Source organism: Myotis myotis, unplaced genomic scaffold (assembly GCF_014108235.1).
Source record: "Myotis myotis isolate mMyoMyo1 unplaced genomic scaffold, mMyoMyo1.p scaffold_m19_p_19, whole genome shotgun sequence".
Classification (NCBI taxonomy): Eukaryota; Metazoa; Chordata; class Mammalia; order Chiroptera; family Vespertilionidae; genus Myotis; species Myotis myotis.
The window spans coordinates 15357859-15380926 of NW_023416323.1; positions in this window are offsets into that span (position 1 = coordinate 15357859).

Consider the following 23068-nt stretch of genomic DNA (forward strand, 5'->3'; position numbering starts at 1 on the left):
GAATGCAGCCCTGCGGACACCTTGATTTCTTAACTTGAAAGATTCCTTTCGGACTTCCAACTCCCAGAACTATAAGATATTAAGTTTGTATTGTCTTAAGCTACTAAATTTGGGGTAATTTGTTACAGCAGCCAGAGGAAGCTAATATACCCACCCGTACAGAAACATAAATCCATTCAATGTTTCTTTTCTAGTTTCCCTGGACAAAGCAAGGAAGCTCACAAGACTTTGAAGCCTGCACGCACAGGAAAACTGAAGCTCTTGTTTCAGAGTATGCCAAGATGTCCTGTGGCTATTAGGAGATCAATTCACTCCATTTGAATCCGCCTTGGCCCTATTCCAAATGCTGTAAGAAGTTGGCACCAGAGTTTATAAACTCAGCAGTTTCACTCGGGAGCCTTGACTGCTCATCCCAATGTTACTGGCCCAAGCCCAACCTTAATGGCGTTCATGGCCACTGCTCTTGGGGGCCTAGCCACACATCAGACATCAGTGTTCACGGTCAGCAGCCCTGTAAGGCACCACCTGTTACACAGATAAGAAAACCAAGGCTCAGAGAGAATAAGTGGCACACCCAAGGCCACACAGCCGGGAAATATAGAGCCCAGGTTTCCAAAGCTCTGGGTTTTCCCAGCTCTCTCTTGCTTCCCATGTCACTGGCCATGAATGACCCAGACAGAATAAAGAGCATGCCACACAATCAACTGGAGAGTGGGGTGTGACACGGCCTGTGTTCGTGCTAGTGACGGGCAGGGCTGTGTGAGTTCCAAGTGAGTGATGAGAATGAGGTTGCCGCTGGTTGGCCTAATCCACAGTTATCCATGGCCAATGGGTTAGTACTGGGTCCGGGGATGTTCCTTCCCTTGTCCTAGTGTGGCGGCTCACTCTCAGAGAATTAGCCACAGGGCAGACAAGAAGGAAAAAAGTGTCCCAGGAAGCTGTGAGTCTGCGAGGAGGTGAATAACCTGGCCAACTTGGCCTTCAGAAAACGTTGGAATGAGCCTGTGTGGTTATCCGCGGCTACATTACACCTGCCTCGCTGTAAAATTAATGATTACAGAGCACCTACATGATGATCGAAGGTTGACTCTAATGGAGTATGCTGGCCACAATGATCATGATACTTGAAGGGTAACAACAACCTATAATGATGTAATTTAAGCCCTTCCTCATCCCATCTTGCCACCTCATGTAAAGCAGCAGGGTGGTCTAGCGGAGAGACATTTGGGGTCAGACAAATCTGGGTTGGAAGCCTGGCACAACAGCATGCCAGATGTGACCTCCTGCAAGTTACATAACCTCGTAGAGCCTCAATGTCCTCATTTGGAAACAGAACCCTAAATTTACTATGGTTTCCACACTCTGCACAGCCATGGGCTTCAGAAGAGGCTGGCTCCAGCCCCAGAAGGCATATCCAAGGGCCGTCATGATGACTCTCCTCCTCAACTGTGGTTAGTTTAAGTATGAGCACGTGACACAATCTGGTCAAGGAGCTGAGGGGCTTCGGGGAAAGATTTTGTTTTGGTTTGGTTTTTGGTTTTGCCCTTAAAATTGATACACAAAGAGAGATAATATTTTTTCTTTTTCTTTTTTTTGGATGCTAGATGTGATGCCTGGAACAGTGCAGCCACTTGTGAACATGAGAAGAGCCAGACTGAGGTCAAGGTTGACACACAAAGGAGGAAAGAAGGTACAGACAGAAAGCTTGGGTCCTCAACGGTGTCCTTAAGCCAATGCATTAACTATCTCTGGGGCCTTAATACCTGAGGACTTCCTGACAGTGAACTTCCTTTTTGTTTAATCCCCTTTGGGTTAGATTTTCTGGTACACACAGCCAAAAGCATCCTTCCTGCTGCCAGGCTGTGTTAATGATTAAATATACAAAGCACCTATTGTAATGCTTGGCACACAGTGGCTTTCTTTGCTGTTCAAGGTGATAATATGAGAAACCAAAATAGCAAATCATCATGATCCTAAGGGCTTTCTTCTCCTCAGCTAGAGATACAAACTCCCTGAGGGAGACAACGTCTTGGACCTCCTTGCCATACCCCAGAGCCTGCTTAATAAATGCTCTGCTACTCGCCCAGGGGTAAACAATGAGTTTTGCCAATTATATCAGGCAATCATGGCCATAGCAACAGGTGAGAAAACATCAAAAAGCAGCAAGCATTAATGTTGGTCAAAGGGTACAAACTTTCAACTATAAGATGGTCAAATTCTGGGGAGCTAATGCCCAGTATGGTGACTAGAGTTAGCAATACTGTATTGTAGACCTGACATGTGCTAAAGGGATATAAAAAAGGGTAACTGCATGAGGTAATGAGAGTGTTAATTAGCTTGACTGTGATAATCACTTCACAAGGTATCCATATATCAAATCCTCAGATTATATGCCTTAAGTACACTAGTATGTACTTTTGTCAATTATACATCAATAAACTGGCAGGAGGGACAAAAATAAATAAATGAAATACTGACATATGCTACAACATGGATGAACCTTGAAAACATTATACGAAGTTAAAGAAGTCAGTGACAAAAGACCACACAATGTATGATTCAATCTATATGAAATCCAGGATAGACAAATCCATAGAGGTGGGAATAGGTAAGCGGTTGCCTAGGGCTGGGGTTGTTGGGGAGAAATGGGGAGTGATGGTGATGGCTATAGGGCTTCTTTTTTGGATGATGAAAATGTTCTAAAATTCATCAAACACTATTGAATTGTATACTTTAAGTGGGTAAACTATAGGGTATGTGAATTATATCTCAATAAAGCTGTTGTAAAAATGTGTATTTTAAAAATTACAATAATTAGTTTTCTTTTTTGTATTAGTGCAGTTTTGTTTTTGTTTTATGGTTAATTTTTCTGAGACAAGTTGCGATCTTTCAATATGCAGATTCAAGAGGTGTTTTTCCCCCCTCTTTTTTAGTTTTCAATTAGTCAACATACAATATTATATTAGTTTCAGGTATACAATATAGTGATTAGAGATTTATGTAACTTAAACTGTGACCACCCTGGTAAGTCCAGTACCCACCTGGCACCATCCATAATTATTACAATATTAGAGGCCCAATGCACCAAATTCGTGTAAGAGTAGGCCTTCCTTCCCCCAGCTGCCAGCATTGGCTTCCCTCTGGCACCCAGGACCCGGGCTTCCCTCACAGCCCCAGCTTCGTCTGGAAGGACATCTAGTCTAATTAGCATATTATGCTTTATTATTATAGATTGTTGACTGTGTTTCCCATGCTGTATTTACAACCTTGTGACTATTTTGACCACCAGTTCATACTTCTTAATCCCCTCACCTTTTTCACCTGCCCCCCAACCCTCCTCCCATCTAGCAACCCTCAGTTTTTTCCTGTATCTATGAGTCTGTCTGTTTTGTTTGTCCATTTATTTTGTTCTTTAGACTCCACAGATTAGTGAAATCATGTGGTATTTTTCTTTCTCTGTGTGACTTATTTCACTTAGCATAATAGCCTCTGGGTCCATCCATGTTGTCCCAAATGGTTAGATTTCACTCTTTTTATGACTAATATGTTCTATTTTATACCTATGTCTTTTTCCAAGCATCTATTGATGGGCACTTAGGTTACTTCCATATCTTGGCTATTGTAAATAATACTGTACTGAACATAGGGGTGCATACATCTTTTTGAATTAGAGTTTTGGGTTTCTTTGGATAAATACCCAGAAGTGGATTTGCTTGGTCATACGTTAGTTCCATTTTTAATTTTTTGAGGAAACTCCATACTGTTTTCCATAGTGGCTGCACCAGACTGCATTGCCAGCAACAATGCACCAGGGTTCCCTTTTCTCCACATCCTTGCCAGCACTTGTTTGTTAATTTATTGATGATAGCCATTCTGACAGGTGTGAAGTGATAGCTCGTTGTGGTTGTTCTGTGTTTTTTTTTAAATCCTCACCAGAGGATATGTTTTTATTGATTTTTTTAGAGAGAGAGGAAGGGAGAGATAGAGAGATAGAAACATCTATGTGAGAGAGAAACATTGATCAGTTGCCTCCTGTACGCACTCTGACTGGGGATCAAACCTACAACCTAGGTATGTGTCCTGACTGGGAATCGAACCTGCAGCCTTTTGGTGTACAAGACAATACTCCAACCAACTTAGCCTCCCCCCGCCCTGTCCAGGGCTCATTGTGGTTTTAGTGTGCATTTATCTGATGATTAGGGACAGTGAGCATCTTTTCATATGTCTATTGGCCATATATATATCCTCTTTGAAGAAATGTCTGCTCAGGTCCTCTAACCATTTTTTAATTGGTTTGCCTTGGTGTTAAATTATATGAGTTTTTGTACAAACATTAGTTTTCAAACATTTGCAGGAGGTTGAGGGTCAGCTGATCAATAGGGCAGCTCTGGACTCACCCATCTGGGGGTCTGATGGAGGCTGGCTGATTCAGGCTGGGCTCAACTGGGATGGTTCCTCTTCACTGGTCTCTCATTCTCATCTCAGGACCAGTGGGCTAGTCTGGACCTGCTTCCTGAAGGTGATGGCAAAGGTGCAAGTGAGGAAGCCCAGTCACCAAGCCTTTGGTCAGATCCTGGTCACTTTCTTTCCTCATCTCCTTTGCAGCATGGGTGGCCACAGACACAATGTTGGTAAATGAGATTTAAGTAGAAATCTGTGGGAGGGTGTTTGCTTTTTGTTTTATAAAAAATATCTAAAGATCATATAAGAAACATCTATAGGTTTCCTCCCTTCCTCCTTTTTTCTTGTATTGAATACAGGATGTAATGCCTACAGCTGTAGCAATATGGCAGCCACATTGCTACCATAAGGAAAGTCCAAAAGAACCAAGGATGCTGTCTCTGCTATCACTGAGCTTCACTAATGCAGCAGCATGGGCACTGCTCATCTTTGGATTTCTTGTCATGTGAGAAAAATAAACCCCTATATGTTTAATGCCGTTGTTTCGTGCAGCCAAAGATATTTCTCACTAAAATCCCATCGCAACTAAACTGAACAATCTAGTGTTAAATGACAAAGCTAAAACAATCTAGTAGTAAGTTTGATGTCATTGATTCACGGAAAAACAATCCATGAGTTGGGGGACAAACAGTGCCTCACCAGCAGTGGGACCCTCTTCCCATGGGCTTTTGAAAAAGAGCGAGTTTTATAGAATGTTAGACAAGGCAATGTGGATACAGGGCACGATTGGCCAGGAAGTCGGGGATTTGTTAAGAAGGCCAGCAGGTCCTACTTTCTAAGTTAAGATAGCTAAAGCTGAGTTGGGGGACTGTGATTGACATCTGTGCCCGTAAGTGCAGGCAGAATAAGGTTTAGATTTGTGACATGGCCATGCCACAGAGGTGGACAGCCTCCAGTTTGTAGGTCCCAATGCACGAATTCATTTCATCACTAGTGTATATGCTGAGTGGAACACTGGAGTGATGAGAAAGTCATACACTGTGTTTCAGGCCAACTTTCATTCATTCAACAAATCTATATTGAGCACCTTACACATCCTAGTTAACTTGAGCAAACCTGGTCCCTGCGTTCTGAGAGCTGGTTCGTTAACAGGCCACATGGATAGCCATGTCTATTGACAGAAGCATGCATGGATTGACAGTGAATAGAATGTGATATTGAAAAATGTTATCATATTTGTAATACAGAAAAATTAGGTCAAACATAGAGATGATAACAGAACCTGAAAATGTGTGAATCATCAATTTTCTGTACCAGAAATCAGCTTCCAACGCAGACTGACAAGTGGATTGACTGGGTGGTCCCTGACAGCCCTTTACTTCTGTGAACTTCAGTTCCTTCATCTGCTGATTAAGAAATTAACTCATCTGACTGCTAAATTCTCTTCCAGCTCAAGTCTTTCCTATTCTGGGGTTAATGCTATGTTACAAGGAAATATTAACAAGATTTTGAAAAAAATCCTACTTTCCAAGCATTTGGGTAGAACCATAATTATACATGACAAATAATAACTGATAGGAAAGATTTCCCACTAACTGGAGAACTTGACACAGTATCATAATCTTTACAGAAGAAAATGTTTGTTTGGGAGATGCATTGCAAAAAACTTTGCTGAAGGAACAACCGTCAGCAAACATTTGATAAGTGCCTACTGTGTATAAGGCACCCATATAGAGCTAAAAACCCAAGTGACAAAAAAAAGTACTAAACCTGGTCCCTTCTTTTCAAGGAGCTTAGAATCAACTGAGCCCTGGCTGATATGGCTCAGTTGATTGGAGCGCTGTCCTGTGCACCAAAGGGTGGTGGGTCCAACTCTGGGTCAGGGCACATACCTGGGTTGTGGGTTCAAACCCCATTGGGGTGCATACAGGAGGCAACCAATAGATGTTTCTCTCTCTCTCCCCCTCCCTTCTTCTCTCTCTAAAATCAATAAACATGTCCTTGGGTGAGAATTAAAAATAAAAATAATTTAAGTCATTGGTACTAGTATATGTGTATCAACAGGACTGACCTTCCACTGGGACACGCAGTACGGCCTTAGAGTGTTGTACAGCCAGGGATGGTTCTGATCGTTCTGTACAGATGTCCTCGTGGAATGCTGTTCCTGCGGAAAAGAAAGTAAGTCTCAGTGCCAAGAATCAGATATGTGAAAGAATCCCATGTGACACATTAATCAGTGATTTAAAAAAACTGTCAGCCACAGAAACCACACTTCAAACCAAATCATAAGCCGAATACATATAAAAGCATACAAACATACATACTGGTGTGTATATAGTAAAGCCGCTGTGGTTAACATGTGAGGGCAAAGGCCTCTGTGTGGTCAGGAAACCCCAATGGGACAGGGTCGCACAGTGGAGAAGACACGGGTCTGTCCTTACTGGCTTTCTACCCAGTAGAGGACAAGTGGCCGCTCTGAGCCTCAGTCTCATCATCTGTCAAAGGAGAACGGAGTGAGATGCCGCTGCAAAATAGGCCTCCACAGGTGTTGTTAGCGCTCGACATCAGGGTCACCTGCACGGTGTTGAAGAAACTCGCTCTACAGCAGTGGTTCTCAGCCTTGGCTGCGCATTAGAATCACCTGGGAATCTTTTTAAAATCCCGATTTCTGGGCCTCATCCTCCGGAAATTCTGTTTCTTTGTTACTAATGTTGTGGCCCCACCCCGTAACAAAGAAACAGAATTTCCGGAGGATGAGGCCCAGAAATCAGGATTTTAAAAAGATTCCCAGGTGATTCTAATGTGCAGCCAAGGTCGAGAACCCCTGCTCTACAGGGTCCCTTCTCACCCAGGAGTTGCAATCCTAACCCAGGCTCAATCCTCAGCCATTCTAGAGGGAGCAGGATTTGGGATCAGGAAACCTTTGTTCTAGTCCAAGCTCTGCAGTGTCTACTCTCCTCCCCCCAGGCCTGACCACTTTTTTTTGCCAGGTGAAGATAATGAGCCATTGATTTCAAAGCATGCCACAAGGGTTAAATGAGACATGAAAGTGCTTTGTCCCTTGGCATTTCTGCCCTTCCTGCTGTCAGTGCCAAAACCCTTAGCTCAGACTTGGCAGGAGGCATGGTGAGCTGCCAGCCTCAAGGCCTAGCTCTGTCACTTACTAGCTGTCTGTTCTTTGGCAAGGGATTTACTGCTCTGTGCCCCACGCACAGAACCCACTCGATAAATGGCAGCAACCGTGATGACCTATTGCCATTAATGTTCTCTGATTCAGGAATGGCTTGAGCTGAGCTGGGGAGGAGGATGGTGTCTGTGATATAGACACACACACACACACACACACACACACACACACACACACTAAAGAAAGGGTACCCATTTGGTGCCAAGAGTCCAAAGTCCAGGCAAGATGAGACAGTTCTGACCCTGACCCTGACCCTGACTGTTTTTAGTATTGAGCTTTTTGTAGGACCCCTACCTACTCTCCTGCCATCTTGTAAAGTAGATAGCTTGGGGGCACTGAGGGAAGGGGTGAGAGTCAGAATTAGAATCTGTTTACTCCTCCCCCCAGAGCTCCGGCCTTCACCCTCTCTGGTCCACCAGAGGGAAGAGGGGTCTGAAAAGGTTCCTATAGGCGAAGCATGATATCAGCTAGGAAAGCGTTCAGCCGCAGGTAGAAGAGAACCCACTAATTTGAACAAACATGAGTTTATTTTTCTCATGCCATGGTTTGGCTGAGCAGCTGAATGATGCCAGGCACAGAGTCTGGGCGAGTCTCCGTGCTTGCCACTGCAAGGTAATAAGACAGCAGCCAAGGACCCCTAATGCTGGGGCCATGCCGTGATCAAAGGGGCTCTGATGTGGAGGGAGCAGGTGTGCCTGACACATTTCCCTTTGTTAGAGAAGCAGACATTTTCAGCTACCCCTGGGCAGACTTACTTGGGTCTTATTGACCAGAACTGGACTGCACGGTCACTCCTGAATGCAAGGGAAGTGGGCCTGTAAAATTTTTGTTTTATAACCTTTGTCGTCTGAGACAGTGAGAGAACAGTTGGGAATGGCTTTCGGGTAGTTCATCAGCAGCGTTGCACATTCCAGGCCCTTGACTCGAAGACTGGATCGGTGTTCTGGGTCTGCACTATCAAAGCACCACAAATGGGGGTTGGGGGGGGGGGTGGAGGGCAGGGAGAAGGGGGTAGAACAACAAAGATCTCTCACAGCTCTGGTGGCCAGAAGTCTGACGTCAAGGTGCTGGCAGGCTGCTTCTCTGAAGGCTCTAGGGGAGGATCCTCCCTGCCTTTCCAGCTTCTGGTGGCCCCAGGTGTCCCTTGGCTTGTGGCTGCACCCCTCCAGTCTCTGCTTCTGTCCTCACAAGGACTCCTTCCTGTGTCTCTTTTTAGGACACAAGTCCTATTGGATGAGGCCCACCCTAATGACATTATCTCAACCTGATTTTATCTGCAGAGACCCTGTTTCCAAATGAGGCCACATTCACAGGGAGCAGGAGTTAGGATTTCAACACATATTTTTGGGGGGACACAACTCAACCCACAACAGAGACAGGGAAGGTAAAGGGCCACGTCTGCCCATGATCTTCCTCCATGATCAAACACCCCCCCACACTCCCACCCATTCTTGTGGCGTGGGTCACCCTTGCCTGAGTGGGGGCTTCCCCATTCCCCTCCTTCCTCACACCCCCTCCTCAACACAAGAGTCCCAAATCATGCAAGAGACAAGATGGTTTTCAAACCCTACACCAGGGGTCCTCAAACTACAGCCCGCGGGCCACATGCAAATACAAATATTGTATTTGTTCCCGTTTTGTTTTTTTACTTCAAAATAAGATATGTGTAGTGTGCATAGGAATTTGTTCATAGGGTTTTTTTTTAAACTATAGTCCAGCCCTCCAACGGTCTGAGGGACAGTGAACTGGCCCCCTGTTTAAAAAGTTTGAGGACCCCTACCCTACACTGACCTGCTCAGCACCAAACCCTCCTCCCACCTGAAACCTGGCCTGCGCCGTCCACGTGCTCCCTCGATGCTCAGGGTTCCATGGGTTATCTTTCTAGGCAGCAGGGCAGCTCCTCACGGGCCAGCACGGCTGTGGTTAGCCATCCCCTGATGATGCTTATATGCAGCCAAAGCTGCAAGTCCCTTCTCTGGGCCTCAGCTTTGTGATGGTGTAAGGACACTGCTCAGGATCCCTGCTCTGGGTCACGCTGCTTAACAACATGATATCAGGGACGGGTGTGCAGTAAGTGCTGCACCTGAGGATCATCAGCCCAACTTCTAACATTTATTGAGTACCTGCCACAAGCCAGTTTCACACCTCTCATCTTCGACATTATGAGGTAGAGCTACTGGGAGGTGGACAGTAACTTACTAGGTGCACCCAGGTCTGTGATGTATAAAAGCTTTGCTGTTTGCTTCTTTTTGGGGGGTGAGGGAATGCGATTTTCTGGGACATTACCCCAAAGGGGGAATTGTGTTAAAAGACTTTACCAAGATTACTTCTAGCCCTGGGAACTTATAAGACGCCAGGATAAAATGTGGTTAGATACACCTGGCTCCCTGGTCTTCATTACTGGTTATCCAGAAGAGGGCACATGTGTCTGATTCCTATCAACCTCTGAAGCCACTGAGAACACCCCACACTGGTTGATTTTAATATCTTATGTCTTGCACAGGGAACAGAAGTTCTTATAAACTGAATGGATGACTATATGGATGGAGGTGCAACAGAAGAAATTGCCTAATGCCAAATCTCCGTTTCTCCCCCCATCTAGTGTCTCCACCCCTAGAAATTTACCAAGAGCAGAGGTGTGTTAATTTCTACTGCTGCATAACAAGTTAGCACAAACCTAGTGGCTTAAAACAACCCCCATGTATCATCTGACAATCTACAGGCCAGAAATCTGAACAGGCTTCACTGGGTTCTCTGCTCAGGTCTCACAGGTGAAAACAATGGTGTCACCCAGCTGGACTCTTGGAGAATCTGCCTCCAGGCTCATTCAGGTTGTGGCAGAATCTATTTTTTTGAGGCTGTAGGACTCTAAGGGTCATGCTGGCTGTAGGCTGGGGACACTCTCTGCTCCCACATTCCTTCTCACGTGGCCCCGTCTGTCTTCAAAGCCGCAATGGCATGTCATGTCCTTCTGATCCTTCCAGCATCTTGGAGTTCCCTTCTGCCACTGGCCAGGGAAGGCACCATCTTCCTCCTTCCCGGTAGGAAATGGGCCCTCTTTTGGCACAGAGGAATTTGAAGGAACTCACACCTTACAGTCACAGAAAATACATAACAGGGTCTGGGAAACCCAAATATTCATACCGAACAAGCCTGTCTTCTGCACGGCTGTGGGATGGGCCATCTGTTAGTTCAGACTTAGAAGAGTTGACCATTGGATTTCCTTTTCCTTTTTTTGTGGACAAGCTGTCAATGCTTTTCAAAACCGATTCTCAGAATGAAGTTTCAGTTTCCCAACACAGCAGATTCTTCATCACTAAGCAGAGATGATTCTGACAGCAACGTAAGATATCTACAAAGGGTCCCCAAACTCTCAGAGTGCAGGCCACAGGGGCTCCAGACAATTCTGCTTTCCCCTCACTCTACTGGGTCCATAGTGTCCCCTGGAACCTATGAACGTGAACTTATTTAGAAACGGGATCTTCGCAGATGTAATCTGCAAAGTTAAATGAAGGCAAACCGAATTAGCGTGGGCTCTAAATCTAATGACTGAAGTCCTTATGCGAAGAGGAAGTTTTGGGTGCAGACACACACAAAGAAGGCCACGTGACGATGAAGGCACAGGTGGGAGTGATGGAGCTATGAAGCCATCACCACAAGCTGGGAGAGAGGCTTGGGGCAGATTCTCCATCAGAGCTCTGAGACACCTTGATTTCAAACATCTAGCCTCCAGAACTGAAAAAAATACATTTCTGTTGTTGTAAGCCACCAAATTTGCAGAACTTTATTACAGCAGCCCTAGGAAACTAATACACCTACTAAATTTAATCTATGGTTGGCCACAGACCTCAATATTCCCTATTTTATTCTGCCATCTAGTTTCTCTCATATACTCTTTGCCTGGCTCTTTAAAGCATTTTAATTCGCATCCCCTGGTTTAATTAATACATTTAATAAAACGGTTTCAAAAGCAAATACCTCATACTCTACATAAGAGTAAACTTCAAATGGATCAGGGGTCTTAAATATGAAAAAATGAACCCATATACATAATAGAAGAAAGTATGGGTTAATGTATTTATAATCTGGGTGTAAGGAAAGGTTTCTAACCACAACCCAAAATCCAGATGCAGTATAAAAAGACATCAATACATTTAACTTTACATAAAAATAAAAACAACTTTTTCAAGGTGAAAACAAGCAAACACTAAGAATGAAGTCAAAGGCAATGAAAACTGGGAGAGAAAATTTTAAAGTAAAACACAGATAAAGGGCTAATATCCCTAATATCTGAAGAACTCTAAAAAATTGACAGAAACAAACAAATAAACAAACAAACAATCAAAAAAGGAGCTCTTACCCTTGCGATAGCATGGATGGACCTGGAGACTATTACGCTAAGTAAAATAAGCCAGTCAAAGAAAGCGAAATATCACATGATCTCACCTATGTGTGGAATCTAATGAACATAATAAAATGACAAACAAAATAGGTCCAGGGGCATGGATGCATGGAACAGAATAATAGATTTCAGTGGGGAGAGGGGGACAAAAGGGAATATGGGGACATCTATAATATTGTCAACAATTAAAAAATTGATAGAAACAAAGATATAAAACCTGATAGAAAAACAGGCAAGGAACATGGACATTTTTTAAAAGATACAAGAATGATATCCAGTCCTGGCTCTCAGACTCTGCTGGAGACTTTGAATTCCCTGTTATAATTTAATACATGTTTCTGCTCAAACTAGGCAGAGTACATTGTCCTGTTTGTAATTTACCAGCACAGGCTATCTCCAGATATCCCACCTTGAAGCATGGAGGCTCTCCAGCATACAGTACATTAAAAAATGATTTACACCAGTCTCTGGAGACAGTTTTAAAAGAGGAGCTCACTGATGTATTTTCAAGCAATCACAGTTTAATTGCAATGAGAGTGCTGCCTTGTGGGGTGACTACTTTGAAGGAGAGTTACTATGTTAGGTGAGCTCTGGTATGTTTGTTTAAAAAGAAACCTTCCATATTTTGATATAGTCCCATTTGTTTATTTTTCTTGTTTCTCTTGCCCTAGAACATGTATAAGTGAAAATTCTCCTACATGAGATGTTTGAAATTTTACTGCCTATGTTTTCTAGGATATTTATGGTTTCGTGACTTACATTTAAGTCTTTTATCCTTTTTGAGTTTATTCTTGTGTAAGGTGTAAGTTCATGGTCTAGTTTCATTTTTTGCATGTATCTGTCCAATTTCCCAATACCATTTATTGAAGAGACTGTCTTTACTCCATTGTATGCTCTTGCCTCCTTTGTCAAATATTAATTGAGTGTAATGGCTTGGGTTGATTTCTGGGTTCTCTCTTCTGTTCCATTGGTCTATATGTCTGTTCTTGTGCCAGTACTAGGCTGTTTTGATTACAAAGGCTTTGTAGTATAGTTTGATATCTGGTATTGTGATCCCTCTAACTTTGTTCTTCTTTCTCAAGATTGCTGAGGCTATATGGGCTCCTTTTTGGTTCCTTATAAACTTTTGGAATATTTATTTATTCTAGATCTGTGAAATATGCCATTAGTATTTTAATAAGCTAAAAAACTCCTGCACAGCAAAAGAAACCATCATCAAAATGGGAAGGGAGCACACTGTATGGGAGAACATATTTGCCAATGATACATCTAATAAGGGGTTAATTTCTAAAATATATACATGTACACTGAGTTGCCAGATTATTATGACCACATGACGTTTATAGGCAAATTAGCTATAATTTCATGCTGAAGTTGCTAGAGGACCAGACCATTATAAATAGGGAAGCAGGTTGTTTACCATGACAGTAGAAGTGATTTTTTTCTGAAGATATGGATAAACAACGTGATTTAACAGCCTTTGAACGTGGGATATATTTGAACGTGAGTGGCCAGATTATTATGACCACCCCATCAGTACTTCATTGGGCCACCTTTTGCCTTCAATACTGCGGCAATTCTTCTTGGCATTGATTCCACGAGATGTTGAAAGGTGATGCGAGGAATCTGACACCATGCCTGATGAATAGCACTGTCCAGTTCTGTGAGATTTGATGGCTGTGGAACCAGCTGCCTGATGGCTCTTTTAACTTCGTCCCACAAATGCTCAATTGGATTGAGATCTAGTGATTGTGGGGGCCACCTAAGCAAGGTAAAGTCTCCCTCATGTTCTTGAAACCACTCCTGCACAATACGAGCACCGTGGCATGGCGCATTGTCTTGTTGGAAGAAGCCATCTCCATTGGGATATGCCATCAACATGATAGGATGAACCTGATCAGCCACGATACTTAAGTATGTTGTTCTATTCAGACATTTTTCCACACGAATTAAGGGGCCCAAATCATGCCAGGAAAACATGCCCCAAACCATAACACTGCCCCCACCAGCTTGAAGGGTTGTACTCATGCATGTAGGGTGCATGCTTTCATGCTGTTTCTGCCAAATTCTCACTCTGCCATCTGCATGATGCAACTGGAAACGTGACTCACCGGACCACATGACTTTTTTTCCAATGCACGGCTGTCCAATCCTTGTGTTCCTGTGCAAATTGGAGATGTTTTATCTTGGTAACTGCAGACAGCAAAGGTGTTCGAACAGGCCTTCGGCTTCCATATCCCATACAATGCCTACAAACGTCAGATGGTCATAATAATCTGGCCACTCACGTTCAAATATATCCCATGTTCAAGGGCTGTTAAATCACGTTATTTACCCATATCTTCAGAAAAAAATCACTTCTACTGTCATGGTAAACGACCTGCTTCCCTATTTATAATGGTCTGGCCCTCTAGCAACTTCAGCGTGAAATTATAGCTAATTTGCCTACAAACGTCAGGTGGTCATAATAATCTGGCCACTCAGTGTATCTATCTATCTATCTATATTATATATCTATATATCTATATCTACATCTACATCTATATCTATATCTATCTATATATCTATATCTATCTATATTATATCTATATCTATATCTATATCTATATCTATCCTATTTAATAAAAGACAAAAAGGGTAATTAACCATACCTCCGCTACGCTTCCTATCAGCTAATCAGCAAGATATGCAAATTAACTGCCAACAAAGGTGGCGGCCGGCAGCCACGCAGCTGAAGCAAACATGAGGCTTGCTTGCTCCAGTGATGGAGGAAGCCAAGGTTCCCTGCCTGCCGCAGCCCGGCTCTGAGCCCGAAAGCAACAATGTTTCAATTATAGAAGCTAAACAAACCCCAGATACCTGCTTTCATCAGGCCGTGGCCTCAGAGCTGGGAGCGCCAGTGACGGCAACAATGTTTCAATTATAGAAGGTAAATAAATCCCAGAATAAAAAAAGAAAAGAAAAAAAGGAGAGGCTGGGAGTTTCAGCCTTGGCCAGCCTGAAAACGGGCCTCAGCCCCTCACCCAGACTGGCCAGGCACCCCAGTGGGGACCTCCACCCTAAAGGGGGTGTGGCCAGCCTGAAAACAGCCATCAGCCCCTCATCCAGGCTGGCCAGGCACCCCAGTGGGGACCCCCACCCTGAAGGGGATGTGACCAGCTGCAAACAGCCATCAGCCCCTCACCCAGGCTGGCCAGGCACCCAAGCGGGATCCCCACCCTGATCCGGGACACCCTTCAAGGCAAACCAGCTGGCCCCCACCCATGCACCAGGCCTCTATCCTATATAGTAAAAGGGTAATATGCAAACTGACCCTAACAGCAGAACGACTGGGAATGACTGGCCACCATGACACACACTGACCACCAGGTTGCAGACGCTCAATGCAGAAGCTGCCCCCTGGTGGTCAGTGTGCTCCCACAGAGGGAGCTCTGCTCAGCCACAAGCCAGGCTGATGGCTGCCAGTACAGCGGTGGTGGTGGGAACCTCTCCTGCCTCCTCAGCAACACTAAGGATGTCTGACTGCAGCTTAGGTCTGCTCCCCACTGGCAACTGGACATCCCCTGAGGGCTGCCAGGCTGTCAGAGGGATGTCTGACTGCCATCTTAGGCCCAATCCCCTGGGGAACAGGCCTAAGCCAGCAGGTGGTCATCCCCCAAGGGGTCCAGACTGCGAGAGGGCACAGGCTGGGCTGAGGAACACCCCCCCCCCCCAAGTGCACAAATTTTTGTGTACCGAGCCTTTAGTATCTCTCTCTCTCTCTCTCTCTCTCTCTCTCTCTATATATATATATATATATATATATACACACACTAGTGACCCAGTGCACGAAATTCGTGCACATTAAAAGGGGATTAGAGGAAATATTTTAATATTGCTATTTGCCCTTTCTCTGTAATAAGAGTGTCAGAGATGAAAGAAAATTAGTAAAATGTATATGAAAATCTTCCTCCTGTCAGAGTCTGGGGTGCTCCGCGGGACCCAGAGTCAAGTCCCCACCCACCCACAGCACCTCAAAATTGCACGAGACGCAGACCCAGCTGGCCCCACCCCCATTGGGTGAGATCCAGACCTGGCCGGCCCCACCCTTGTCAAGCCCCGCAAGGTGGGGGGGGCCGCAGACTCAGGTCCCCTGGCCTGGACCGGACAGGGGTGTCGCCTGAGGTCCCCCAGCCTGGGCCGGGGCGGGGGGTGCACTATTACAGTTAAATATTTTACCCTTTGTTATTCCTACATGATCTACAATAATAATCTGCCTTGTGTTGACATTTACTGCTATGTGCTGACAATTACCTGAAAGAGAAGTTGGGGTGCTTCACTGGGCTGGAAAAAGTTTAGCTAAATCAGAAAGCAAGTCTAATTAATCAAGTTTATTCTATGTCTATAAAAGGCTAAGTTGACTCATGCATGCACGATACATATAAAGCTCTTGCTGGCGCCAATCGCACACGTGTTTCCATCCGTTATTGTCAATTGTGAATTTGGTTGACACTTCTATTATAGAGAAAGGGCAAATAGCTATATTAAAATATTTCTTCTAATTAATTTCCTTTCAATGTGCACGAATTTGTGCACCAGGCCACTAGTGCAACTATAAAAAAGAAGGATCTCTTACCCGTTGTAACAGCATGATGGACCTGAAGATTAGTATGCTAAACGAAATACGCCAGTCAGAGAAATAAAATTTCACATGATCTCACTTACATATGGAATCTAATGAACAAAATAAACTGACAAACAAAATAGGTCCAGAGGCATGGATGCATGGAACAGAATTACAGATCTCAGAGGGGAGAAGGGTAGGAGGGATGGGAAGAGAACATATATGCATATATGCCTAGCCCATGGACACAGATAATAGTGTGGTGAAAACCTGGGGTGGAGTAGGGGCTGGCTGGAGGGGGCCAAGGGTGAGGAGAAATGGGGGACATCTGTAATATTGTCAACAATTTTTTAAAAATTTAAAAAAAGAAACCTTCCATATTTTGAGTTAAACCTTGTCACCCAAACAATATGTTACCTGCCTTTGGGGTGTGGTTTTCACACACCCTTGAATCTGGGTGTGTCTTTTGTCTTGAGACTTCAAACCAAGCAGTGACAATTTGAGTAGGCACTGGGAAGAGTCCAGTCCCTCCATCTTTATCTCTGCTTGATGGTTCTCAGAAAGTCAGGCAGGATTCTACACAAGGTACATCTGGTGCAGCCTGGTGCCACGGCTAGGGAAGCGGAACTGCCTTTTGAAGCTCAGCCAACAGAGCAGAGAAACAACCCAACAACAGGGAATTAGTTGAACAAATCATCATCCATCCAAACAACAAGATTCTGGGCTGTCCTTGAAAACCGTGATTTATACAAGTCCACAACATGGACAGACATCTGGGGTAGGTAAAGTGGAAAAAAGCAGATCACGAAATGTAGAGTACAATACTATTTTTACGGAGTATACTATTTTTGTAAAACTAGGCGTGCAAAAATATATATGAATACAAGAGTGTCTAGAAAGATGTATTTCAAAATGTTAACATTGGTTATGACTGAGAAGTGAGGTTATTTTTAACCGTTACATTGTTTTTTTAGTGAGATATAATCTCTTTACAAGGAGCATGTATTATCTCATAATCAGAAACAACAACACATTAATACATAGATATGCTCCAATTTAGTTGCTTTAAAATACTACAGGAAGAAAATGTTATGCTAGCGTGGAGTGGGAGAAGTAGATAAAATAGGAATGGCAAAAATGTCATTTCTATTGAAGCCGGGCAATAGGCTATATGGGAATTACTATACTATTCCTTGACTCTGGGTCTTTTTTTAAACTTCCAGAGAAAAAAAGGTAAACAAACAAATAAAACACACAAAACTGAGAGCAGCGGTGAGTTAATTGTTGGCTTTCAGAGTGTTTCATTACTGTGATATAGGCAACATAGAAATGTGGAAAACAAACATCCAACAGAAATAGGCTGCAGAACTTAATGATGAGCATCCACAGTGTGACTTCTTTTACACCCTTTCTTTTATTTTTCCCCATCACCTTTTATCCCCCCATACCCTCTTCCCCCCATAATCACACACTGTTGCCTGTGTCCATGATTTTGTTGTTGTTTTTTCTTTGAGCTCTTCAAGCTTCAGCTTTCCAATGTATCAATAAAATAGGGAGTATCCTGGCTGGAAGGCATGCAACACAAACTTGACTATGATTATAGTTGTGGTTGCTATTGGTTGACTAGAAGCCTGAAAGCATGACCTCCACTCCAATAACAGTTTTCAAACCAGGGGATCACCAGAGTGCTGGCAAATGCAGAACCCAAGGCCCCGCTCCCCAGTGTCTGACTCAGTCAGTATCTGGGGTCAGGCTTAGGAATCAACATCTTAAATAAGGGCCCAGCTAATTCCCACGGGGGAAACACCACATCTAGCCCAAGGCCAAAGACACCTGGGAAGCAGGTCTGCTTGGAGGAAAGCGTGTGGCTGTGCAGAAACAGGGCTGGGTGCAGTTTGAGACAACTGCCCAGTTGTGATTCCGGGTGGACGTTGTTAGCAGTCACAGCTAGGAAAACTGGCATATGACAGACACCTTTGGAGTCTTTGGTTTGCAGAACTAGTGAATAAATGACAAGTCAACTTTGTGCTTTCCTCCTGGAGGGCCGGAGTCCGGGCAATTGACTTGGCAATATGAACTGTATGGCCCTGGGTCCATGACTGACTATTGAGCATCTGTGAAATGGGAACAATGATAGCAGTTTCAGGACCAGTCACACGGGGTTATGGCAGTCACAGGAGGCTATCATAGTTGAGGCACTGGGCAAGGATCATGTCAGTATGCTGCTTTTTAAAAAAATCCTCACTCGAAGACATGTTTATTGATTTTTAGAAAAAGAGGAAGGAGAGAGAGAGAGAGAGAGAGAGAGAGAGAGAGAGAGAGAGAGAGATATCAGTTACCTTCTGTTCGCAACCCTATCAGGGATCAAACCTGCAACCTAGGTATGTGCCATGACTGGGAATTGAACCCACAACCTTTTGGTGTACAGGACAAGTTCCAATCAACTGAGCCACCCGGCCAGGGCAGGACCCACTTCTTAAGGCTTTCACATTAAAGGGTTGGAGTCCCTTTGCTCTCTTAGTCACAGGAAAGCAGGGTCTAGGCCAGGGGTGGGCAAACTTTTTGACTCGAGGGCCACAATGGGTTCTTAAACTGGACTCAGAAGAAGGAGCTGCGGCCGTGTTTCCCGACGTTGCCATGTTAACACTGCTGCTGGTGAAGGAGCGGAGGGGAGAGCAAGAGAACCCTCCGCTCTTTCGGCTCCGCAGGCGGGATAGAACAGACGAACAGGCCGGATCCGGCCCGCGGGCCGTAGTTTGCCCTCGGCTGGTCTAGGACAAAGAAAAAATGAAAGTAAGTCCATCCTACTGGAGACCACACACATCCTGATGACCTACTCCCATGAAAAAATAAGCAGCGGATCCAGGCAGGGAGTCTGGGTGTGCACCTCCAGCCCCAACTCTTTAATTTGTGTCTCAGTCGTGTTTTCATGTTCCTGATCCCAGCCTGGCCTCCAGGCTCCTCTCCCCATTATAAATGAGGAAGGAAAAGGAAAAAACAAGGCTATATGGTGTGTGTGGAGGGGGGTGAGGGGGAGGAGGGGCTGTGCTTGGAATCCCAGATGGCCAATCTGGCCTCAGCCCTGTCATCACCTACTGTGGTAATTTAGTCAGTATCACTAACTCCGACTTAGGCATGTCATATCTCCACTGCAAAATCATTTGTTTGGGGAATTTGTGGTGAGCTCCAAGTCTCTCTCCTTCTCATAAATAATATTAATTTATGCTCCATTCCAGCCCTATTGGAAATGCAAAAACTGTCCCAACCTCGACTGTGAGCTCCCCAATAGCAGGGCCCACTGCTCTATCAACCCCTGGCCCCGAGTTAAGCTCAAGGCAAGTATGGCCTGAAGCGGGTGAACCTGCTGTCCACTCTGCATTGTGTGAGGACTCTTTCCTTATCTGAACACACAGCCCAGCTTTTAACTGTAGCTTCAGTTTTGCTCATGGGGAGGAATGCCCCACTCTCTGACCTGTCCTGTGCCCCTCCCCCCAACCTCCTCCCACAGCCCCACAGCCCCTCCACTATGTCAATGCAGAGGTGGAGAAATATTGAATCCAGGGGTTACCTTTTGCCGAGAATGGGGAAATGAGAAGCTCTAAACAGGACAGAGAAGAAATCTGTTTTAGAGTAGGAATCCTGGCTGGGCGGGAGAGCAGGTACAGCAACAGGGCCGGGCCTGAGAGATTATGTTCCAAAGGACTGCCAGGTGGGTGTCCACCTTTTCCCCTGGGAGACCCCTGGCTGCTTCCCGGGGGAGGGAACAGTGTGCAGAAGGGACAGCTCCTGCAGACAGAGCACGCAGCATGTCTACTTCAGGGTAGGGAGTTCAGGCTGCCAGTTCCTTAAAGATGCGGGGGCTGGATCCCATTCTCCTTAGAGGCTCCCAAACCCTTAGTGGGGTCTGAACCTGTAGGGTAACAATTTATTATCCACTGAGTTGCATTAAACTGAGCTGAAGTTGAGGGGGACATGATATAATGGGTCCTAAAACTGCCATAACAAGTAAGCACAGACTTGGTGGCTTAATGCAACCAAGAAATGTATCCTCTCTCCGTTCTGGAGTCCAGAAGTCCAAGGGCAAGGTGCGGACAGGGCCGTGTTCCTTCTAAAGGCTCTAGCGAAGGATCCTTCCTGCCTCTTTTAGCTTCTGGTGGCTCCAGGCGTCCCTGGTTCTAATCTCTGCTCCCGTCTTCACATGGCCTTTTCTGAGTCTCTGCTTGTCCTTGCCTGTCTCTTAGAAGGACACTCTCATTGGGTTTAGGGCCGACTCTAACCATGATCTCATCTTGATTCTTACCTGAATTATATCTGAAAAGACCATATTTCCAAATAAGGTCATATTCTGAGATTCTGGGTGGATGTGATCTTTTGGGGAGGCACTATTCAACCCAGTACAGACATTAAGTAGCAAATAGCACAGCAAGAAGTGGTAAAAAAGGCTGTCAGGGGCTGGGAGACCTTGATCTGGTGACTTCTGTGGCTTAGTTGTACTAGCTAGGGATGGCTTCCATTAGCATCTATGAGCTCCACTGTCAGCTGGGGGGAGGAGGGGGGGGGCGGTCCATGCGGTACCTGACTCCCTTTTACATATGAAGAAACTGAAGCTCAGAGGGGCTGAGTGAACAGCCACAGTCCCAGAGCAGGCTAGGGCTGGCACTGAAATCCAGGTTGGCTTGGCACCAGAGCTTGAGGATTTCACAGCCAAATTGGACTGGATTTGAGGACCCCCCCCCCCCAATGCTGATAAGATCCCATTCTGAGGAACTTCTTTTATCAATAGAAGGCAAAGGTGTTAATGGTCTTGATTTTCATGTTCCTTCACTCCCTCATATTGTAGATTTTTGAATGTGACTACTTCCATGGAATCACTCGAAAAGGTGAGGTTAAAGAGAGCAAGGATTAATCCAATTATTTGTAGAAATTAGTTTGGACTGGGGAAATAAGGCGGGGAGACCCAGCTTGCCCCTGCTACCTACATGGATTTAATACCCTTGGGAAGCTACCCTGAATTCCTGCTCCTTCCTACACTGGCCAAGAACACCAGGGTGCCCCTGGGAAAATTTGTCCAAGGTGTGGAGAGGGCGTGGAAAACAAATTTTCTTTTCCCCCCAACTACGGCTCTGTAATGTCTGTTTTAAGCTCCCTAGGGCAGGGAGGGCACCACTTTGCTCATGGCTGCCCTGCTCAGGGCTTAGAACCTGGCATATACCAGGCCTCCATAAAGTTGCTTAGGGAACGACGCATCCTTGATCACAAGTCATCTAAATAAGGGCTCTAGACTAAGAGGTAGAGCACGGGAGGAATGAATTTCTTGTTCCTGGGTCTCAGTTTCCTTATTTGTAGCTGCTTGCAGTTGCAGAATGTAAAGGTGGTTGGGTGCCCCACCTTTCCCCAGCCTGTAATCCGGTGCCAATGCAAATGCCAGGTGAGGGGGCGGTTCACCTGTTCCTTGACCCCTGGTGGGTGTATCTGCATCCTCCAGGTTCCGGAGCCTAGGGAGGAACCCCCTGAAAGGAGGCTTACTTGGTGGAGAAAGCTTGTTCCCATCACATCGCCAAGGCAGGCCTACAGCCTCAGAAATGAGGGCGCCTGTCCGCTATGAGCTCACAGCCTGCTCACAAGCCGCCGGGGTGGTTATTATTACCCTCATCTTCTGAGAAGGCAAATGAGACCAAGGCTCAGAGACCAAGCCACTTGCCCAAGGTCACACAGCTCAGCAGGCAGAGCAGGGATGGGGACTCGGGTCTCCGGAGCCCCGCTCCAGCGGCTTTTCGAAGACACCGCTATCTCCCTATTGTGACGCTCAGGAATAAAACAGGCCGGACGCCTATCTTTTACAATGCTCCTCGCAAATCTGTGGGAACAAAAGCAACCAGAAATCTGCCCCGGATTTTCCATCGCTCCGGCCCGACGGGCCAATCGACTCCGCCGGCCAAGGAGGGGTGGAACGGGGCGGGCCCAACGTGATCGACAGCACCGGGGGGCGTGGTCTCGGGGGGTGTGAGTCTGGATTGGGGACCCGAAACAATCACAGGCTTAGAAGGGGCAGCTTGAGCCAATCAGCGGGGGGGAGGCGGGCCCTGCCGGCCTGGCTGTCGCGAGAGGCGACTACCCCGCCCACTTGAGCTTCGTCCCGGGGTCCGTCAGCTGCGAACACGGCCGCGCTCGTCTGGATCCGTCCGCGGCGCTGGGAGCCTGGGCGCGAGGCCGCTCGAGTGCCGGCGCAGATCCCTCCGCCGTCCGCCCGCGCGCCGCGCCCCGCGTGTCCGTTCACCACCGCTGCCGAGGCGCCCGCCCGCCCTCCTGCGGCCTCCGTCCTAGTAACGGCCGGCCAGCACCAGCGCGGAGGCGGAGGCGGAATGGCCGGGGCGGCTCCGTCGGGGGGCGGCCCGCAGTGACAGACCCTGCGGCGCGGGGGGAGATGGGGGCGGCCGCCTCCCGGGCGACGACGACGACGACGAGGAGCAGCCGC